General features: G+C 37.8%; 1 long non-coding RNA gene across 2 annotated transcripts in view; it reads left to right on the top strand.

The window, feature by feature from the left end:
• LOC149156228 (uncharacterized) overlaps positions 1-22245 on the top strand; it is a 33963-nt gene extending 11718 nt beyond the window's left edge. Inside the window, exon 4 of one of the 2 annotated variants that reach the window (XR_016263704.1) lies at positions 21928-22245. This is a non-coding gene — a long non-coding RNA (uncharacterized LOC149156228). Of the gene's footprint in view, positions 1-6198; positions 6524-21927 lie in introns of those variants that run through there. The other variant, XR_016263705.1, reaches the window with a different exon arrangement.
• The last annotated feature ends 732 nt before the right edge of the window (positions 22246-22977 follow it).

The raw sequence follows: 22977 nt of genomic DNA, 5'->3' as shown, positions 1-22977 counted from the left end.
CTTTGCAGAAGCTTAGTCGAACATGAGAAACATCAATAAGAACACATATAATTGATATGGAGAAATCAATCACACAGAACATAGAAGATATAACCTGGGGAAAGCCTCAGCATAAAACCCCAACTCTATATTATCATACAAGTGGAAATATAGCCAGTGTTACAAAAAGAATTAGCTCAAAAGCTATCATGCTCTCTCTGCAATACCTTTGTTGCTCATAGACAGTCAAAGGCCTCTATCTAACCTCTGGTCTGCCCTCCAAGCCTCCTATTTCTTTGCATAATTTTGATTGGGGTCCAGTGCAGCCACTTGTGTGAATTGGCCTCTTCACACACTCACTAAACTCTGATCCAACTACGCAGTCCTGAAGGAGATAAATCCTCATCATGGATGAGCTTCCTTTATAGGAAAAACATTCATCCGACTGATAGTACATTGTCCCTTCTCTGATCTCCACTAGGTCTTTGTCTGAACTAACATGCATGAGTTATCCAAGAGTGAATATTCAGCTATCTGAAATACAATAGTTACATGCATGCAAGCATTAACTAACTGAACTCTCATTAATTTAACAAATTGTTAAATTAATCTAACTGGACTTGACTCAGTGAACTGAGCCAACTAATTACAACTCATCCTTATCTCTTTAACTGATGGATAAATTCCTCAATTAATAGATAAACTGTTGCATGTCCTCACATAGACTTCAAGTTTGATTTTGCTTAACTAATTAACTCAAGATGAATTAATTAATTAATTTACAAACTTCTGTTAATATCAAATTTGAATTTTACTTCCTATTTTTAGTCCAGGGACTGACTAAAATAGGAATCCATCCTGAACTGTTAAAAATAGAATGTTATTTTTAGCACTTCCGTTTTTCATTCCCTATTGCTCAATCCAACACTGGTACCCAAACTGCTATTTTTAGAATTGCCATTTTTAGCATTTCTTGTTGCCATTTTCAACACTAATATCCTTGCGAACCATAGTCATCCGACTGGTCAGCATGTACACTCGATAGCTGTGGGGTGTATTAGTGTACCCCACAAAGATCCCCAACTCTATTGTTGGCTCAAGCTTCTTCCATGCATCTTTGGTCACATGGTGATAAACCGATGGCCCAAAAATCCTGAAGTGACCAACATTTGTCCTCTTATCAGAATAAGCCTCCTTTGGTGTCTTCATCTCAAGTATCTGATGTGGGCTATGGTTCTAAACATAAAATGTTGTGTTTCATGCCTTAGCCCACAAGTGTAGTGGTAGGCCCTGATCATGCAACATCGCTCTTGATGCCCCTACTATGCTCCTATTCTTCTTCTCGCAACCCCTTTCTATTGAGGGTTATGGGGTGCTGTCAACTCTCGTTTAATCCCTTCCATTGCACAAAAGTTATCAAACTCATTGGAGACATACTCACCATTGTTATCATTCCATAGAGCTTTAACCTTCTTGCTGGACTCTTTCTCTACCAATGCTTTGAACTCAAAAAACTTTGTGAAGGTTTGATCCTTTTTTTGCATAAAAAATAGTCACCATTTACGAGAATAGTCATCAGCAAATATAGCATAATACCTGTGTCTGGCCATGGATGTTGTCGAGAATGGTCCACACAAATCTGAATGGACTCTCTCTAGAATAGACTCTTCTTGACTATATTTATATTCAAAGGAATACTTGGTGTATTTTCCCAAAGTACAACCCTTGCATGTATCAAATTTCTCAAGCATACCTTTGGGAAGACCAGTAGATATTTACTGCAATATCTTCAAAGCCCCATGATGAAAGTGGCCTAATCGCCTGTGTCATAACTCGTCAACATCTCCGCTCAACATATTTTCCTCCTTTTAACTCAAAGCAGCACAATCTTCTACCTCTATCTTATAGAGATTCTCAACTCGAATCCCTATCTTCTTTACTTGACCCATGGCTATGTGTCGAAGGAATGCCTTTCCTTTCGAAAAGATCACATCATAGCCTCTATCGTCAAGCATGGCAACATATACCAAGTTCTTTATCAGTCTAGGTACATGCATAACATTCTTCAAAGTGAGTGGAGCTGCATGCTCCCTCTGAAAAGCAATAGTTCCCACACTAGTAACACTATACTTATCGTCATCATGCATCTCGATATGCATCTTGAGGTCTTTCTCCTCCAGTTCACTGAATAACACTTTGTCACCAGTCATGTGGAATGAAGCTCCACTGTCTAAGTACTAGACACTTCCCATCATTGAAGACACCATGCATGCAATGAGGGAAAATTCCAATTCGAATTGGGAGGCCAAAGCCTCACCCACCACTCCTCCTGAGGACTTCTCCTTGGACTTCTTCAATAAACAATTTGTAGCAAAGTAATCCATCTTGTGACAATGAGAGCATTTAAATTTCCTCATGTCCTTCTTCTTACCTCCATGATAAGAATCTGATTTGGAATGGGAAATTTTACCTTTCCCCTTCCTTGCCTTAATCGTTAAGGCATAGTTATCTTCATCACCAATATTTGATGAAGAGCTAACCATAGTGTTCCTCCTGATCTCATCCTTCATCAAATCCGACCATAGTCATTCACAATCTGGAAGCTTCTCCTGATCATTGACAGAGTCCTGATAACTATGCCAACTCTTTGGGAGTCAAAGAAGAGAAAGGCTCACCATATCCTCCTTGGAAACCGTGATTCCAACACTTCCAAGTTCTTCCTGACATTGAGTGAACTTGGTCAAGTACTTTGGAATCATCTCGCCTTTCTCCATCTTGAATTTACGAAGTTTATCCTTCAGTGCCAACTTCCTTTGATCACTTCTATTCTGAAACAAGTCTGTCAATGTTTTCCAGATAGCATGCAGGGTTTCCTTCCCATGGAGACTCGAGACAATATGATCTCGAACTCCCTCAAGGATTATCCACCTTGCCTTCCCCACACACTTCTTCCACTTGGCCAAGTTTTGTGCATCAATGATGCAAGAGCATCTCATATTTAATTTTTATGTAATTATTTAATTGAAGAATCTAGGATTTTCTAGAATTAGTGAGTCATTTTAGAATTAATTAGGAGATAGGGTAGTTAGGATAGAATTCTAAAATTGAGAGGATAGCTCTAAACTCCCTCCAAATATCTAGGAGGAAGTTTCTCTAGAAGAGATATGAGAGACTTCTTTCCTCTAAATAAATAGCCATGTAATTGTTTGTGATTCTCATGATTTGGAGTGTGATTTAATTTTTATTAAAGTCTATATTGATTTAAGTTTTGAGCGCTACCAGAGCCCTGATCGAAGTCATTAATGTAGTTTTCCATCACATCTTTCATGTCACAGTGAAGAGGATTTTGAACCTACAGTAGAATTTTAAGTCGCTCTAAAGAGGCTACAACTGTACGAGACACTCCACCTGCTACGTCACCAACAAATAGTGATTTACAGATGGTAAGAACAACATGTCCAGGTGCCTTCACACCTTTGCTGGCTAATTTTTCCTCCTTGGCTAGATTCACAAATGTGGAGACAGTGGTTTCTTTGCTTTCTGCACTCCTTAGCCTCGATGTCTTCGTTGGTGGAGCGATTAGGAAAATAGTTCAGAATTGTGAGACCATAGGTGTATGTGGGCATGCGCTCTCACATTTATAGCTGTCCAGTAGTTTTTTCGATGGATCTTGGTCGGGTGCTCTCTCATATGCCAGTGGGACGCTAATGGTGTTGCGAACTTGTGGGTTCTAAAAGACATTCCAGCTTATATGGTTGGAAATTCTGTTAGATCTGACTGTCAAGACTATAATAAAATTGTAATGCGGTTGCAGTGTATGTCTCATCGTTGCAGTAAGTAAATTTGTGAGAAGGAAGACCGAGGTAGCAGAGAAACATTACCTTTGCATGCATGGTAAATTATTTAATTTTGTAGATTGAACTTTATTCTGTGTTGAATTCTATATGGTGTGGTTGGTGTAATAAGTGGATTAAATATATATGTGTAGTTGGTGCAAAATTTGGTTAAATATATAAGTGCGGTAAATATATATATATGGTGTGAATATATATATGGTCATATACGGTGCAATTGGTTGAATGATTTTATTTTCAATGAGTCATAAAATGCTATAGTGGAAGGGACATATTCCATATTAATAAAACACATATCATTTTTATATTGGCATTTTAGAGGGTTATTTTAAATAAAAGATTATTATATTTTATTTTCATAAGAAATGGATCATAGAGCTAGAGGAGTAAGAGGAGTTGGAATTGGTCAAGGAAGATCAACTGCAAACTAGGTCTTACTTAATGAAGTAAGACATATTAGAACTAGATTGGATACATTGGAGACAACACGTCAAAGAGATGTCGACATTGGTGATATCAGTGAAGTGGAAGAAAGCTCAGAAGAAGAAGTTCAAGAAGAAACTTCAGAAGAGAAGATTGTCAAGATGATCATGGGAATAAGTGCCAAGCCAATATTGGACGTTCTTATGTATGAAGGTAGTTTAAATCCTGAAGAATTGATCAATTGGATCAGTGCCATCGAAAAATATTTTGATTATGAAGGTGTAGCGGACAAGAAAAAGGTTAAGTTCGCAGTGACCAGATTAAAGGGACATGTTGTGTTATGGTGGGACAACGTGCAAGCTGAAAGGAGAAATCGAAACAAAGGAAAGATCACTAGTTGGGATCGGATGGTGGCTAAGCTCAAAGGTAAATTTCTTCCTTAAGATTATCAATTAAATCTCTTTCGCCAAATGCAAAATCTTAAGCAGAAATTTATGTCTGTAAAAGAATATACAGAGGAGTTTTATAGATTGAGTATAAGATCTGGTCATCTAGAAACCGATGAAAAAAAATTAGCTAGATACATTAATGGATTGAAATTCGAAATACAAGATGAATTGAATATTTTGTCTCTAAAAATAGTTGAAGAAACTTACCAGATAACTCTTAAGGTTGAAGAAAAATGGCATGAAATCAGAGTCAAAGAGGAACAGTAGGAAACAAAGTAAGAGGCAGAGGACAATTCAACAAAGGATCATCAAGCTAAGGACAATCAAGCAGTGAAATTTTTAGTGGAAGATTTCAAAGAGAAGAAAGCGGAAGTTCACAACAGGTAGAATCATCAAGAGGAGATTACAGAGGACGAAGACCATATCAAAGAGGTAGAGGTCGATCTTTTGTGGTAAGATGTTATATATGTAACAAAGTTGGTCATAAGGCTAATGAATGTCTAGAAATATTTTCTAATCAAGGAAGCACACATATAACACAAACTGATACAGAAAGTGTACAATCCTCTACACATGAAAATGCACTTGAAACTGGTGAATCCTTAATGATGAAAAGAACTTTATTAAAATCTCGAGAAGAAGTAAAGGAACCCACACAAAGAAAAACATTGTTCAAAATTGTTTGTAAATCAGGAGGAAAATGTTGTAAAGTTATTATTAATAGTGGGAGTATTGATAATTTAGTATATATTGAAATGGTAGAAAAGTTTAATTTAAGAAAAATTAAGATCATACTCCTTACAAAGTTTCATGGTTGCAAAAAGGACATCAGCTACTAGTTAATGAACAATGTGAAGTGGAGTTTCAAATAGGAAGTTATAAGGATAAATTTCTTTGTGATGTTATGCCTATGGATGTATGTCATATCTTACTTGGAAGGCCATGGAAATATGACAAGAAAGAAATGCACGATGGAAGGAGAAATACCTACACTTTTGAAAAGGATGGTGAAAAGCATGTACTTTTTCCTTTGAAGAATAAAAAGTACCAGAAGAAGACCAATACAAGGTAATGTTACTTCGTGGGAAAGAATTGATTCAAGAAATCAAGCATGAGGAGATAAATTTTTCCTTGATCGATAAGCCGAAGGTAGTCTGTACAAGTACAAATTTGAATGATCTTCCAAAAGAAATTAAAAGCATGTTGAATGAATTTATTGATATTGTAGTGGATGACTTACCTGATGAATTGCCTCTCATTAGAAGTATTAGCCATCATATTGACCTCATTCCAGGTGCTATCCTTCCAAACAAAGTGTTGGGCCGAGGAAAAGGTCCTCGAAAACATCTTAATTTAAGCATTTTTCTTCACATGTTTATCTTCGTTTTATGAAAAAATAGAGGAAACAACAACAAAAGTTGGGTAAAATCAATTATTAACAAATTAGATAAATTTGGGCATGGAAAATTGACTTTCACTATATTTATATGCAGGGACACAGATTGGATGATTGTTGTTCAATCGATATAACAACAACAACCAGGAAAGGAAAAAAGACAACGTCTTGAGTATGGAAGACAACGGAAGACCAGGAGGACCAATGCTATTCTATGATGAAATCATATTGAGTGTTGCGAAATCCTTAGGATCCCCTGATCCTGAGGATTCACTTCTATCCATTTATTTTTCCAAAAGTTATATAAAGTCGTGAGGTGAATTGAACAACTAGTTAGGAATTCATAGATTGTAACTATTCTTTTTGGACATATAATACTTTCATCATGGTGATGTTGTAACTTTGTTATTGATTTTAATGAAGAAGACTGCATTTCATCCATAATCATATTCTGAATATCTAATAGCGGGGACTTCTGGAGACTTTGGGCCCAGTCAATAAGAGATCTATTGCTTCAATTGTGTTATAATTATTTTTGTTTATTCTTATAACTATTTATTATTGTTAGTTTGTAAAGTTAGCACCATTCTAATTACTGTGAGGATTGATGATTTTGGTTTGCATTTTTTGTTCAAATGAGATTCTAGATTTAGTTGTGTGTTACATATGTGTGATACTCTTTATTGAATTGGTTATGTTAATTTCAACATTAGATTGTTGTTCATTCTAAAGTAACGCTATCACAGATTTCAAAGCTAGAGTTGATTGCTTTCCATGAGATGTTTATATGGTTATTTGTTGTTCAATTGTTATAGCTTTCCTTCATGTTAAATGAATTAGTTTCAATACTAGTTAGATTGTTGAGAGTGATTCTGATTCAGTTTCTTGTAGAATAGATTAAGTAGACTTGAAAGTGTTTTACAGATTTCTTTTAGAATTGTTTGGATTGAATTTAGAGAAATAGACATTAGCAATTGCAATGATTCCAACTTCTTTCATTATGAGTTGACCTCTGAACTCACTATATATAGAACGCTGGCACTCTTGAAATAAAAAGACTTGCCCTGGGTTGATGATTAATGTAGGCATTGATATTTCTTATAATAAGACATCTTAGTGCACCAACATTTTGGCGTCGTTGCTGGGGAGAGTGATTCAAAGTGATTTCTTTTTATCTTGCTTTAAAAGAATTGGGTTTTAAAAACGAGAGGTAAGAACCTGTGTAACCAACAAGTAAATTGCTTACTCACCAACCCACTTTTTAGCAAATGCATAGAGGTTAAATAGGAATAGTTTTTATGAATGACTAGGAATAAAAATATAGAAAAAGATCAGAACCCCCCACCTAAATCCACAAAACCAAAGGGATCAGTGAACCTTGGGAGAACAACTTTTATAGACGAAATCGTAAGAAAAGCAGAGTCTCAAGCATTAGTAGGACCCCGGACTGTATCTAGAAAAATCCCTACTGTAATCCCTCAAGTAGCAGGATCACCATCTGCAGCTTATGCTAAGATTCATAGCCAAATTGGAGGATCTGAACAAAGCTTTCAGGGTACAGAAAATTTACATTCTGATCCTTTACAAGAGGGAAAATCGTGCAATTTAAGAGAAGGAGAGGGGGAAACCAGTGGGACTGCTAAGGTAGGGCCATAGTTGTCTGAACTAGGATCTCCTGCGATCCCAGATCTAGGCAGTGCTGCAAATCCATCTCGGGTTGAGAATCCTCCACTTACTCAAGTAGCACCCCCTAAAGGATATTGGCACATTTTTTACCAAATGGTGAATCTACCACCTCAAGGCCAGACCTCGACATTGGAATACCCCATAGTCGATCCAGTAGCCAATGCCCCTATGAAAGCTATTCCCTTGCAAAATCTTCCAACCTTTCATGGGATGATCACAGAGGATCCAGATGCTTTCTTATTCAAGTTTGATGTCCTCTATAGAGGATATGATTATACCACTGATCTTAAAAAATTAAATTTGTTCTCTTATACTATGAAAGGATTAGCTTTGAGGTGGTTCATGGGTTTAGGCAGACGTACTATTAACTCTTGGGATGACATGAAAACTTCCTTCCTCACAAGATACCAAGACTTTTGTAGGACTAGGGAATTAAAATATGAAATCTTTAAGATGATTGCAAAGGATAATGAAACTCTAGAAGAATATGTAGAATGGTTTCACTATAATTTGTAGATATCCCCTCACTCCACATTACCAAAATAAATCCTGAGAGCCATCTTAATTAAGGGAATGAAAGAAGAATGGATAGAAAATCTAAATTTTATGGGGAAGGGAGATATTTCTCAAGAGGATTATGATGAAATCGTTCTCTTGTGTATCAGGTGTTCGCGAGGTAGCACACGCACTAGGTCAGGAAGCTGAGATCCTATGACAAGAATAAGCAAACCACACAGTGGAGGCATAACAAGAATGGAAATTGGTAACCTTCTGGAAGACTTCAAGACGAACATCTTGGGAACCCTTACAATGCAATTGGACGTCCTATAGGCTAAACATAAAGAAGCCTTAGCAGAAAAAAACTTGATCATTTTCTGCACACATTGCCAGAAGAAGCACAACCAATGGGAGTGTCCATTGGACATGGTTGAGACATGTGCCATCTGCATGAAGGATTACACCACTGAGCAATGTCCATCACTTCTAGGGCTGAAAGCAGTTTTCAAAGAAGCAGAAGAAGAGATAGAACCATTATACTTAATGAACCAACGTCAATAGTGGCAGACTAAAGCCACAGGTATGTCATAAGACACATCCCAGTTCTTTCCTTCTTCATCATTTGATCAACACTAGAACCCCAGGGCAGCATGGCAAGGTCAATCACCTTACTCAAATTGGTAATCCCAACCATTTCCTATGACACCTTCGAAAACTCAGTCCTTTCCGGGTAATGCTTGGTCGAATTCTCCTTTTACTCATGTTTAGAAAGGTAATCCATATCCATCACAGTGGCCTTCCTCTACTTCAAAAAATCTGAATTGGTCTCTGAATTGGCAACAAACTTTAGTGATATACAATACACCTATGGGGATAGGTCCTCAACCTCAACCTACATTATCAGCCCCATATCCATTACAGCAAAATCCTCAGCCCCTTCAGTGTCCTCAATTTCCAGCTCAACCGAATATGAATCCCAATAACGGACCAGTTCAGTTGGTGCAAATTGTCAAAAGCTCAGACTATGAGATTGAACAAAAAGAATGTAATGAACTTAGATTGAGGTCAGGACACATCATCAACCCTGAGGAAAACATCGACCAACCATCAACTGAGTTAGAAACCCCACCTGTACATACACCATTGATTGTGACTGACATAAAAATAAAACATGGAGAAGATACAAATGAGCATAAAGACCCTGAAAAACTAATAGCTACTTCTCCCCCATTCCCTAAAAGGTTAACAGTACCTAAACTAGTTGTTTATCTAGACTTTGATCTTGTAGGGGAACTAAAAAATATTTGTATTAAAATTCCTCTCCTCTAGGCCATACAGGATATTCCTATTTATGCTAAAACAATTAAAAAGCTATGTGTGAAGAAGCCTATGAGGAAAGCAAAATCTTCACCCACTAATCACGTTGTAGGGACCTTGTTTGATTTTCTCTTGGGAGGGGAAAGTTCGGTAAAGTATGAAGATCCTGGGAATCCCATAGTTACGGTTCAAATATATGGCCGCTCCTTTCCAAACACATTAGTTGATTTGGGTGTAGCCATTAACATCTTAACAACAGAAACCTGTAAGACACTTGGTATTACAACTCTGGAACCAACCACCACCCTGCTAGAACTTGTTGATCGTTCGGTGGTAAGACTAGAGGGAACTTTACAGGATATTACAATTTATGTTGATTCATGGGAATATCCAGTATATTTTCTCGTTATAAACCTAAAGAATCGATTGGATGGGCACCCTCTAATTTTGGGGTGACCTTGGCTGGAAACTACTGGCGCTTATATAGGCTTCCGAGAGGGCATCATGACCATTTCTAAAGGGGATGCTGCAAAAAATATTGTTTTATATCCTCCTTCCAAACCAAGTCTACCCATTGTAAAAATACATAAACAACCACCCACATTCCTGGAAGAAAGCATTTTTTCGCCACTTACAGTAGCAGAGGCACTTGAATTCAAGAATCAGACTGAAGATGATGTTATCAACAACTTTATCAATCAGCCAGCTAATGTGAATAATGTAAAATGTCAAATGTTAAAAGCAATTCTTGATAATGAAGCCTTGGAAGACCCTTTGAAAGATATTGATGATCAGCATATCCAGACAACTGCTGTTCATAACAGCAAGCCTATTGAAATTGAACCAGGCAAGGTTTTAAACATTAATGATAGCCTGGACAGTGACCAACAACAAAAAATCATTTAGGTCCTGCAAAAATATAAAGGGGCTTTTGCCTGGGACTATCCTGACATGAAGGGCATAAACCCACAGTTATGTACACATCATATCTACACTGAAAAGGATGCTCATCCTATCCGGCAGCCTCAGCAGAGATTGAATCCGCATCTCAAGGACATTGTAAAAGAAGAGCTATTAGACGTGAATTTCATTTATCCCATTTTAGATAGAAAATGGGTCTCTCCATTGGTAGTTGTCCCCAAGAAAAATGGGAAGTGGCGTATCTGTGTGGATTATTGGGAATTGAACAAGGCAACACAGAAAGATCACTTCCCTCTTCCATTTATTGATCAAGTCCTTGGTACCCTAGAAGGGAAGAAGTTATTTTCTTTTTTAGACGACTTCAATGGCTACAATCAGATTCAAATCACCCCTGAAGACCAAGATAAAACAACCTTTACCTGTCTGTGGGGTACATTCGTTTATAGAGTGTTACCGCTTGACTTATGCAATGCCCCATCTACTTTTCAAAGAGCTATACTCAAATTTTTTGTTGATCTGATAAATGAAGGACTTGAATTTTACATGGATGACTTTACCCCATATGGGCATGACTTTGATCAAGTGCTACAAACATTAGAGAAGGTTTTGGAACAATGCATTGCTACTAGGCTGTGTTTAAGCAATGTCAAATGTCACATGATGATGATAGAAGGTGTAATCCTGGGACATTACAATTCTGCAGCAGGGATATAGGTAGATGTAGCAAAGATATAGGTGATTTTCTTACTACCTACACACTGTAATCAGAAGGAGGTATGTAGCTTCCTTGGATATGCAAGTTATTATCGCGGGTTTATCAAAAAAAATTCACCAATTGTTGAGCCTTTATATGATTTAACTAGAAATGTTGACTTTAAATGGTCTGACAAATGTGACACAACTTTAGTTTCAATGCACCAGTATTATGTTGACCTAACTGGGAATTGCCCTTTCATACCTCCTTGGACGTGTCAGATGCAGTAACAGTCGCTGTCCTCAGCCTATAGGAGGACAAAAAACCTTACGCTATATATTATATCAACAAAAATCTTACTGCTACTGAACTTAATTATAGAGTAACAGAAAAAGAATTCTTAGTTGTCATTTATGCCATAAACAAATTTAGAAATTATATAACTGGCTATCAAGTTTTTTTATATATTGATCATTCTGCCATTAGGTACTTAGCTAACAAACCTATTACAAATGGTCAAGTGACTTGTTGGTTGTTACTTTTGTAGGAGTTTGATATCACCATCAAAGATCATCCAGGGAAGGAAAACCCAGTCACTGATTTTTTGTCTCGAGTTCCAAAGATAAATGATCCATTAGTAGTGGATAACTAATTTCTAGATGAACATTTGTTTTCTGTAGCAGTCAAAACACCATGGTATGCAGATGTAGCAAACTATCTAGCAGTAGGAAAGCTGCCCAGGCACTTGACAGCAAGGGAAAGGAAACAGATTGTCCAGCGTAGCGCCCGATTTTCTTGGATTGGTAGATACCTTTTTCATACAGGGTCTGATATGTGTATAGACAAATGCATTCGTGAGGATGAAATTTATGACATCCTAAAGGCTTGCCATGACAAGCGCTGCGAAGGACACTTCAAAGATTGTAGAACAGGGCATAAGGTACTACAAATGGGCTATTATTGCTCACTATTTTTAAATATGCTAAGAAATACGTTCAGGCTTGTGATAGCTGCCAATGGATGGGCTGGCTTGGTCAATTTGATGAAATGCTGCTACAGCCCCAATTGGTAATAGAACCTTTCAAACGATGGGCATTGGATTTTGTTGGCCCATTTCATCCACCATCAAACCAAAATGCCTACATACTAGTTGCCACATATTATGTAACAAAGTGGGTAGAAACAATAGATTTTCCAAGAGCTACAGAAGAAGCTGTAATTAATTTCTTTTTTGGGCTATTTGTGTGGTATGGTTTACCTCGGGAAGTGATAACAGATGGAGGAGGGAAATTTGTAGGACACAAGATTATAGCCACTCTAAGGAACCACCACATTACACATAGAGTCACTTTCCTGTATCACCCGTAGGCAAACGAGCAACTTAAAAGCACCAATAAGGTCATCGAAGCAATTTTGACCAAGACAGTCTCAACACATTAGCAAGACTAGGTTGCTAGACTACTAGAGGCCTTCTGGGCCTATCACATAACTTGGAAAAATACTATTGGATATTCTCTGTACCAACTTGTATTTGGCAAAGAACCTATCTTTCCTATTGAATTTGAAATAAATACTCTCAGAACAACTCAGGAAGTGGGATTGGATCTGATAGAGGCACAAACCAAATGACTTCAATAACTAAATGAATTGGATGAGACTCAACTACTTGCTCTACAACGCACCGTAGTTATTCAGTAGTAAAGTGCAAAGTGGCACGACAATCTTATTAAAAAGAAGACATTTCAAAAACGAGATGGGGCACTCCTCTATGACTCCAGATTCCAAGACTTTTCGGGCAAGTTACAGACAAGGTGGCTTGGCCCTTATGAAATTCAAGAAGTAGATTACAATGGCACTCTCACTCTGAATACCATTGACGGGTCTGGCCATTCTTTAATGGTGAATGGGCATCGGGAATGTCTTTATCACAAACCACTCACCAAAGAGTCTTTTTGTGAATAGGTACGTGATGACCCCACTATGCAAATTTTAGCTGCAAGGAGTGATGACCTGATAACTTTGCTCTCATAAAAATGTATCTTTTTTCAGCTGTAAATAATGTATATATTCTTTTATGGTTGGTTGCAATCTTGTTAGGTATCACCATGTAAATATGAGGATTTCTCTTGTTTTTGGGTGTGTTTAGTAATTGTTGTTCAATCAATTGAACAACACTAATTCCTTTTGTGTGTTTCATTGTTCAATCGTTTGAACAATTGTTGTTCAATCAATTGAACAACACCTTTTTTTTGTGTGTGTTTTGATATTCAATCGATTGAACAATTGTTGCTCAATCGATTGAATGATTGTTGTTCAATCAATTGAACAACACTTTTTGTGTTTTTTTGTTCAATTGATTGAACAATTGCTATTCAATCGATTGAACGATTGTTGTTCAATTGATTGAACGATTGTTGTTCAATCGTTTGAACGATTTCTATTCAATCAATTGAACAACACTTTTTGTGTGTGTTTTGTTGTTCAATCGATTGAATGATTTATGCTCATCATTTGAATGATTGTTGATCAATCAATTGAACAACACTTTTTTTGTTTTGATGTTCAATCGATTGAACGATCGCTATTCAATTGTTTGAATGATTTATGTTCAATCATTTGAACGATTGATGTTCAATCAATTGAACAACACTTTTTGTGTGTTTTGTTGTTCAATCGATTGAACGATTGCTGTTCAATCAATTGAACAACACTAATCTTTTTGTGTGTTTTGTTGTTCAATTTATTGAACGATTGTTGTTCAATCAATTGAACAACCACTATTGAGTAGAATGAATAGCTGTGATTTCTTTTTGTTGTTTTATCACCGGTCATTATTTTTTCCATTTTCTTTCTCTTCTATGTTTTGAATAAAAGCATTTGGTTGGATTTGTGCCTAAGATAAAGAAAAACATATACCATTATGATTTATGAAACCTTTTGATGGTCATCTTTATTCAAAAGTTGACATGGTGCATCTCTATAATGATTGGCTGAATATCTTCCCTTTGGACACATCATCAAATGATTTATTATCTTAATACCATGTTGGTTTATCTTTCACGCTTTCAAATAGATAAATCCCTTTGATATGATGATATGGAGGTAAAAGCATAAATTTCATTGGCAATTTTTTTACTTCTTATGCCATCCCTGACTCTTAAGGAGTAAATGAGACTCCCTCTATTTACAATAAAAGCATCAAAATATGAAAATATGAAAATGCAACAAACATTGTCTTAAAGAGGATAGAGGGTCTCAGTACAAGCCAACCTACTATGATCATAAGGATGTAGCGGGTGGCATTCCATTATGGCCACCACACCAAGGTAATGACCTTCTTGATAATTAAAATTGTCAGAAGGACAGGGGATCTCATCACGAGCCAACCTGATCACTTTGTTATATCCTAGTGAATGGCACTATGATTATCTAGTTACCATGCCAACATAGTGGTCTCTTTATAGCAAGAAAAGGAGAATCATCTAAATACTAAAAGGAGGACCTTGGCTCATTTTTGTGGTTAAGAAGAAATCTTGTCAAGGCTATGAATGCCTGTTGGTAGCAGTGGCTCTGCTTGTGGTATTGAAGTACTATGTTACACTGCCAAATACTCTCTATCCTATTACCACCTATGGATTCATTTCTAAAGGAAAATTTTCCATTTGAACAACATTTCTAATTTAATTAGTCAACATGCATGGTAACCTATATCTTATATGCATTATATCAATATTGTCTAATCACTTTAATGACAATCATCAATATTTATTGCCGGTCATGCGTTTGTCACTTTTCCACCTGTTAGCCTCCTATTGCAATAGGTTTCATATTTCATGATTGACTGTTTTACATGCCAAATATGTCATCTTTTCATGCTGCAAGGTTCCATATTTCCAAGAAGTTCCATTTTGAAGAATCATACCATTTTTGAAGAGTATTACAGATAAGGGAAAGCCAAACAGCTTAATCTTGGCTTCCCTAGGTTTAAATTACTTGTTTTAGAAAATAGAGAATGAATATATGTCCAAACAGCTTAAACTTGGCAGATCAGTAGCTAGGTAGAGAAATGAAGGAGCCCAACTGCTTAATCTGGGCCCTTGAAAGATATAAGGGTACATTTAGATAGGAGGGCAGTCAAAAGAAAAGAAGATAATCAGGGTCTGCAAGTCTAAGTGCACCCATACAAAAAGAAGAAAAAATGTTAGGCAAGTAGGCTGGGTAAGTAGTTTTGTGGTTGCAGAATCAAGCTATGTGATCCATTTCATCTTTTCAAGTGTTATATCTATTCAGATCACAGTTTGAGGCAATTTTCCCTTGGAGCAACTCAAGCGAGGCATGTCTAACTCCCCCTCTTCTTATTCCCCAAATCACTCACTAACATCCCCTTGAGGACCTTGGGATCTGCCCAACCAGTCCTGTTACCACTTCATTTTTGTAAAAAAACTAAGTCAAGCTTTGACTTTCTTCTGTGAAAAGAAGCCACATTTCTTGTGTAAAAATCATTTCTCCACAGTTCAGTCACTTCCTATGTTTTAAAGTTTCAGTTCACAAACTTAGTCTCTCCCCTACACTTCACCTCACAAATTCATATTAACTGCTAACATTATTATGTAAATCCCTATCTATTTTCCCTTCCCCTTACTAAAAAGCACTAAATAGCTCCCCTATGTACATATCCCCTCCCTCTGGTTGAAAGATAACCTTGACTATGCTTGGGAATCGCTAAGTTTGCCTGAAACTTAGCCAGAACCCTCAGCTTGCCCCTCAAACCATCTTCTAAAAATGCATTAGGACTCATTCCTATGCATAAAATCCCCCTCCAAATGTATAAAATCCATCCTTGGCCATGTTTTACCTTCCCCAAGGCATAAACCCCTTTTTTGGCCATAAGCCCTTCTCAAAACACATAAAACCCTTCTAAAAATGCATTAGGACTCATTCCTATGCATAAAATCCCTTTTTTTATCGGACCCCTTCCGAGGCCTCAAGAACCCGTATTTCCCAAAGTTTTGACCCCCCGCACATAAATATTAATTTAATATTTGGGCGAGCCCCCGCATATAAACCTGCCGCCAGCTTCGCATTCCGTCAGCCCTCTGATCCGCCCACCCTGATCCAACGGCTCTCGGCGATTTCGGATCCGCCCTGATGATCGGCGGTTATCCTCCGATAGCCCGGCGGTTTTGCCGTCGTACAGAAGACAGGTGTCCGCCTTTTATTGCGTCGGAGCCCCTCTGACAAATACCGCTCTCGTACAGAAGGCGGTCTGATGAAACCACAAACCGCCTTTTGTCCCTCCGCCCCTAATGTCATCGCCACGACAGCACTACGTCACCCCCGCATCAACCCGCCACTGGGTCTGGTGCCACATCGTCACCCCGCCGTACTGCCATGTCACCCTGCGACGTCACCGCCGTACCAGGACCCACTGCTGACGTCGTCACCAAAAAATGGCGCGAAGAGCGAATACGCAATGAAGGATGCCCATAATGAAAAAATGAGGCAGTTTTTGATCGCGCATCGCTAAGAAAAAATGATCAAAATGGAAAGCTGCCTGTGACTAGGCTTCCAGCAGGCCTGAAAATGCGCAGTTTGACATGATTTCTTCATGAAGGTTCAGAAAAGGGGCGATTTGACAAATTCAAGAGTATCAGAGGAAAGACGAAGCCCAGATTAAACTAAAAGAGTATCAGTGAAGTGGCAAAGAGTATCAGATCGGCAATACCAAAGCAGTTGAACATTAAAGACCCCCAAAGCAAAGTCAAAGAAAACGGTGAAGCCATCTAAGGCTCTCAGATCACTGTTAATGCACATCAAAACCACTCGAGAGCAGGGGATCAAAGCCCAATGCACAGCTATGGCTAAATGAACAGCACAGAGCCAAAAGGACACCATATTAACTCATTTTGATATCGTTGCCTCCAGCGCAACTCAAAGATATTTTCCTGCATTAAATTCGAGACAAAAATTAGGTTAAAGAAGTTATTTCCCTCAGACCTGTTTTAGGTCTGCTGTAATAGATATTTTTAGATATTTTCCCTATATAAACCACCCTAATTCATTGTTTAAAGGGTTGGTTGGCTGATATTCCTCATGCTGGACTTGTGCTGTATTTTTGAGAAGCTCTGTAATCAAAGACTGCTGGAATGCTTTGGATGAAGAAATGACTATTGTGTTATTAATGGTTAAAGAGTGACTGTGGAATTCCTGTGCTACTACATGGCTCAATAATTTTTTCTACCTCTGTTTACAGGTAAACAGTTTATTATGTTCCTGCACAATTGTGTTACTATCTAAATAGCAAGAAAAAAGAATAGCTTAGGTTTTGCTTGACTACACCCTATGCTCAGTTCTTGTTATTTCTATATGTTTTCCTCTGAAATGGTTATGAATATGCATACTTAAATGATCATGTTTACCCTGTTTCTTTCATATATGACTGTTTTTTAGGAATTCTTTACTACTCCTAGACAAACTCTCATCCACCTTCCCTCTATGTTAGTTAATGAAAGATTCTTAGTTGCCTTTCATTTCTGACCTTCATTCCATCTTTATTCCAGCCTGATATTGTTCTATGTGTAGCTATCCTGCTCTATATTCCTCTTGTGACCAAGAAAACGCAACAACAAGCCCTAATCCATGACTCCATGCCCAATGGTTTGAAATTCTCACACTATGCATCCCAACTCTGCTTGAAAACATCTCCTTCCCACCAAAATCAAAACAAAAACCCTTGTACACCATAACTAGCCTAAAATCAACCCAAAACAAAGTTAAATCATAAAGAGAGAGCCCTCTCTGGCTGCAGGTAGGCTAGGACCTGCAGCCCAAAGATTGGTTTGTGGTTACCTTGGCCGTATCCCTTAAGGAGCCAAGGGACAACCTGAGTGATAACACCACCTAATCTAAATATCTATTTACATAATGATCTAAATATCTGTTTTATTTTACAGGCATTTCAAATCTTTTGACATGTACTTCTCTGATCGCCATTGTCGTATTTTATGCCACTTTTATTGATTGGTCACCTACATTTATTATTTATCGACACTTTCTCCCTTTTTCCCATGCTTGGTGGGGGTGGATGCCCTTTTCTAATTGGAGGGGGGATGGTCTGCTATGAAAAACATGTGTGACAATTTATGGATAGATTGTGTGATGATTATTAAACTGATTTCTGGTTAAAGGATTGCATGATGAATGCGTGTGTGTAATAATTATCAAACCGTTTCTGATTGGAGGGAAGAAGGCAACCATTATGTATAACATGTGAATTGATTATGATCCTACGCCAAATATTGCTAATGAGACAAATAACATAATGTCTTTCGATATTAACTCTCAAAACAACATCATTACTTTTTTCAATAGCTTTAACGTTCTTTGGTGTTGTTCCAAACTGTGAAAGTGTGAGAGAAGTGCATGAAAGTGAACCAGCCACAGAGAAACAACAACCATTGGAGGAAAATCCATTTGAAGTGAACCCACAATGCTCAGGGTTTTAGACCAGGCTCGTGTGATTCTTGAGCACGTCAACTGGCTACAATACTTGACCAAATTACAGTGATTTCATGAGGAAATGACACTTGAATTTCTGCAAAATTTATAGAATGGCCACACCACGCTGAAAGGTAGGAACATAACGGTCTCTGAAGCTATCATAGTTGAAGTCTCTGGACTTCTAGCTGAAGGAACGAGATGGACAGACAAATATGTTTTTCTGTAGGATGTAGTCACAGTATTTCAGGACCCAGACGAGCAATTGGTGCAAAAAGGAAAAGGGGTTCACCCTACAACTTTAAGACAACCATGGCAGGAATTGGCAGCCATTGTGCAGAGGTATATCACGTGCAATGGACGACAGGACATGGTAAAACCTCGTCAACTTAAACTGTTAGCTATTTTGAAATAGAAAATTACAGTTAACTTGCCATTTTATTTAAATTTTGTATTGCATGATGTTGCTCATCAGGTCAGAAAGGCAAAGGACCCACATATAGTCATCAGCCATCATGGGCTGATCAAATTAATCATCATTCATGGACTGGCCCAGCAGCAACTAACCTGGGATAACCTTGTAAATCCTACTTTGACCCCACCTATAGAAAACCCAGTGACTGAACAACAGGGGCCAAGAGTGACAAGTCCGAAAAGGACACAGAAAAGGAAGAATCCCTCTTTGGCCTCAGGCCCAGTAAAGCGAAGATGCTCTGCGAGGATAAAGTCACAGCAACACACCCCAATTCAAATAGATGAGGTAGGGCCATCTCACATGCCCCCTCCAAGTCCACAAGATGACTCTTTGTAAGACTATGAGGAAGAGGTTGCCCGAGTACTGGAGAATATGGGGACATTCGGTGAAGGAAGGGAGCTATCTAGGAATTCTGAAGGGAAAAATTATGCCCCCAACCAATCTGCCCCTGCTAGTAGTCCTGGTCATGATGAAACCCTGCCATTTACTGATAATTTGGAAGGATAGAGGGAACCAGTTCCTTCTATGGAGAAGCCCCTTGAAGCAGAAGTGCATGCAGAGGAAACCATTAAGGAGGGAAATCAAGCAGAAGCTACTGATCCACTAGAATCCCTAGCTAAGGAAAACCCTACAGAAGAAACCCTGGAGGGTGAAAATCAACTAGGGGGCACTATTTTTATGAAGTCCCCAGAGGATGAGGCCCATATAGAAGAAGACCCTGAAAATGATAATTGCTCAGGAGACACCATTCCATTGGAGTCTCCTGAGAGGGAAGCTCATGAAGAAAGAGACCTGGAAGGTGAAAATCCATCAAGAGACATGGTTCCATTAGAACCCCATCCTGATATTGACACAATTCCACTTGAACCTGAACCTAAAGTAAATACAGCTGTACCACCATTGGTCAAAGACCTCATGACAAAGAAAACATACAAGGACAGATTGAGGAAGTTTCTTAAAAAGTACAGGAAGCAAAAGAAAATAGTTAAGCAGCTGAGAGAGTGTTTGAAGGAAGTAGTTAGGGTCAAGAAATTAAAAACATAATTGGAGACTGTAGGGACTGAAACAAAACACTGCTTTGGGGAAGATATTGAAACCCACATTGAGACCCTTTTCGTTTATTCAAAAGAAACCCAAACAGAGCAATGTCTTTTAGAAAATAGTGAAATGCAGACAGAAGGTCCTTGTGTTTTCCCACAGGAAACCTAAACGGACTTCCCCACTAATGATGTTGCTGTCCAAACCAATTCTGTAGAGAATATTCACAAAGACTGCCATATGACCCAAGAACAAATGAAGTTGTTGTTCAAACTGATATTGAATAAAACACCCAAGTTGATTGTTGTATGACCCGAGAAGTGGCTGAGGCTGTTGTTCAAACTAACCCAATGGTAACACAGGATGATGAGGTCCAGACAAAGGAAATGCCTGACTACATTCCCCTGGTAAGGGAAGCAGTCATTAGGAAATTGTAGAATGAACTAGCCAAGACTCAGCAGGAGTTGACTCGACATAAAGAGGAAGTAGTGCCCCTATGAGTACACCAAGAATTACGAAAGAAATTTGAGGCACTCACTGTCACAGAGGATGATACTTTCGCTAATTACAAGGATGAACAAAAGAAAGTCGAAAAAGCACAGGTCAAGTTGTAGAAGGCTAAAGAGAAAATGGAGACTATTTTCTCTCTTTACTCAGATGCCTTGTCATGCCAAGCTCCTACCACCAACTATGCACTATTCCTGCTAGAAAGATACCTCTTACTGAAGGTTAAAGCCATTAAGGTTGGTAAGTCGGTGGAAATTAAGACCACCCCAGACTTTGTCAAGTGTTTCAAAGAACATAATGAACAGGTACAATGCCTTTTGTGTGAATTATACATGCATAATTTTTTCTTAGAGGATGACTTAAATAGTAATCCTGGCCCCTTCATAGGGGATATCCAATTTCAAGCTTTTCTTTCCTTTGCCACTAATCAGATCAAATGGGCTAAAGCCCATAATACTTTTCAAAAGAGAGAATATGGCATAGACTTATGGGTTAGGGGAGAACCCACAAAACCCTACACCTCTTTGTCTAGCACAAACAGTTCATGAAACGAATGGGTGTTGTGGGTCAATTAGGACCACTCCACATAGACATCATATAGGTAGGGAAGGAATACTTTTAGGAAATCAAAGAAGAATATTTGTCTGCAGCCAGACAAAGATGGGAAGCCTCCAGTAATAATGTCAGGAACAGGGAGCCATTTGGATTTAGAAATTTCAAAGCTGCCTCCACTCGCTTACAAAAATACAACAATATGGTCCTAAGCATGGGCCCTGATTGGATAGGGTGCTGATACAAAAGTCCAATTATCTAGTATCCTCCAGATGGGTACCACAGTGATTATAACTTGCCAGATCATCGAGTGAACCAAGCTTTTGCAATGCTCAAACAGAAAAACATTTTTAGGCGGTATAAGGAGGAAGTATATCCTGCTTATTCCTTAACTAAACTACATCTTAACCATCTTATTGCATGAGGACATGCAAAAAGGTAAGAAGGGGAGTATGTTGGGCCGAGGAAAAGGTATGTTTTATCCTCGTAAATAGCTTAATTAAGCATTTGTATTCACATGTTTATCTTCGTTTTATGAATAAAAATAGAGGAAACAATAGCAGAAGATGGGTAAAATTGATTATTAGAAAATTAAATAAATCTGGGCATGAAAAACTAACTTTCACTATCTTTATATGCAGCGACACGGATTAGACGATTGTTGTTCAATCGACATAACAACATCAGCTAGGAAAGAAAAAAGACAGTGTCTTGAGTATGGAAGACAGTGGAAGATCAAGAGGACCAATGCTATTCTATGATGAAATTAGAACGAGTGTTGTGAAATCCTCATGATCCCCTAATCCCGAGGATTCGCTTCTATCCATTTATTTTTCCAAAATCTATATAAAGTCGTGAGGCGAATTGAGCAACTAGTTAGTAATTCGCAGATTGTAAGTATTATTTTATTCTAATGAAGAGGACTACATTTCATCCATAATCATATTATGAATATCTAACAGTAGGGACTTCTAGAGACTTTGGTCTCAGTCAATAGGAGATCTACTGCTTCAATTGTGTTATAATTATTTCTGTTTATTCTTATAACTGTTTATTATTGTTAGTTTGTAAAGTTAGCACCATTTTGATTACTATGAGGATTGATGATTCTAGTTTGCGTTTGTTGTTCAGACAAGATTCTAGATTTAGTTGTGTGTTACATATGTGTGATACTCTTTATTGAATTAGTTATGTTAATTTCAACATTAGATTGTTGTTCATTCTAAAGTAACACTATCATATATTTCAAAGCTAGAGTTGATTGCTTTCCATGAGATGTTTATATGGTTATTTTCTATTCAATTGTTATAGATTTCCTTCATGTTAAATGAATTAGTTGCAATACCAGTTAGATTTCTGAGAGTGATTCTGATTCAGTCTCTTGCAGAATAAATTAAGTAGACTTGAAAGTGTTTTACAGATTTATTTTAGAATTGTTTGGATTGAATTTAGAGAAATAGACATTAGAAATTGCAACAATTCCAACTTATTTCATCATAAGTTGACCTATGAACTCACTGCATATACAGTGCTGACACTCTTGAAATAAAATACTTGCCCTAGGTTGATGATTAATGTAGGTATTAAGATTTCTTGTAATAAGACATCTTAGTGCACCAATACAAAGAAGCTTATAGAATGATTCCAAAAGAAAACGAAAAGATTAAAAATAAAGTGCAGGACTTGTTGGA

The sequence above is a fragment of the Pinus tabuliformis genome, chromosome 9, assembly GCF_031772625.1.
Source record: "Pinus tabuliformis cultivar Carrire ecotype Pingquan chromosome 9, CPIR1, whole genome shotgun sequence".
Taxonomy (NCBI): domain Eukaryota; kingdom Viridiplantae; phylum Streptophyta; class Pinopsida; order Pinales; family Pinaceae; genus Pinus; species Pinus tabuliformis.
Note: the sequence above shows the minus strand (reverse complement) of the source record. Positions and strands in the feature narration are given on the sequence as shown.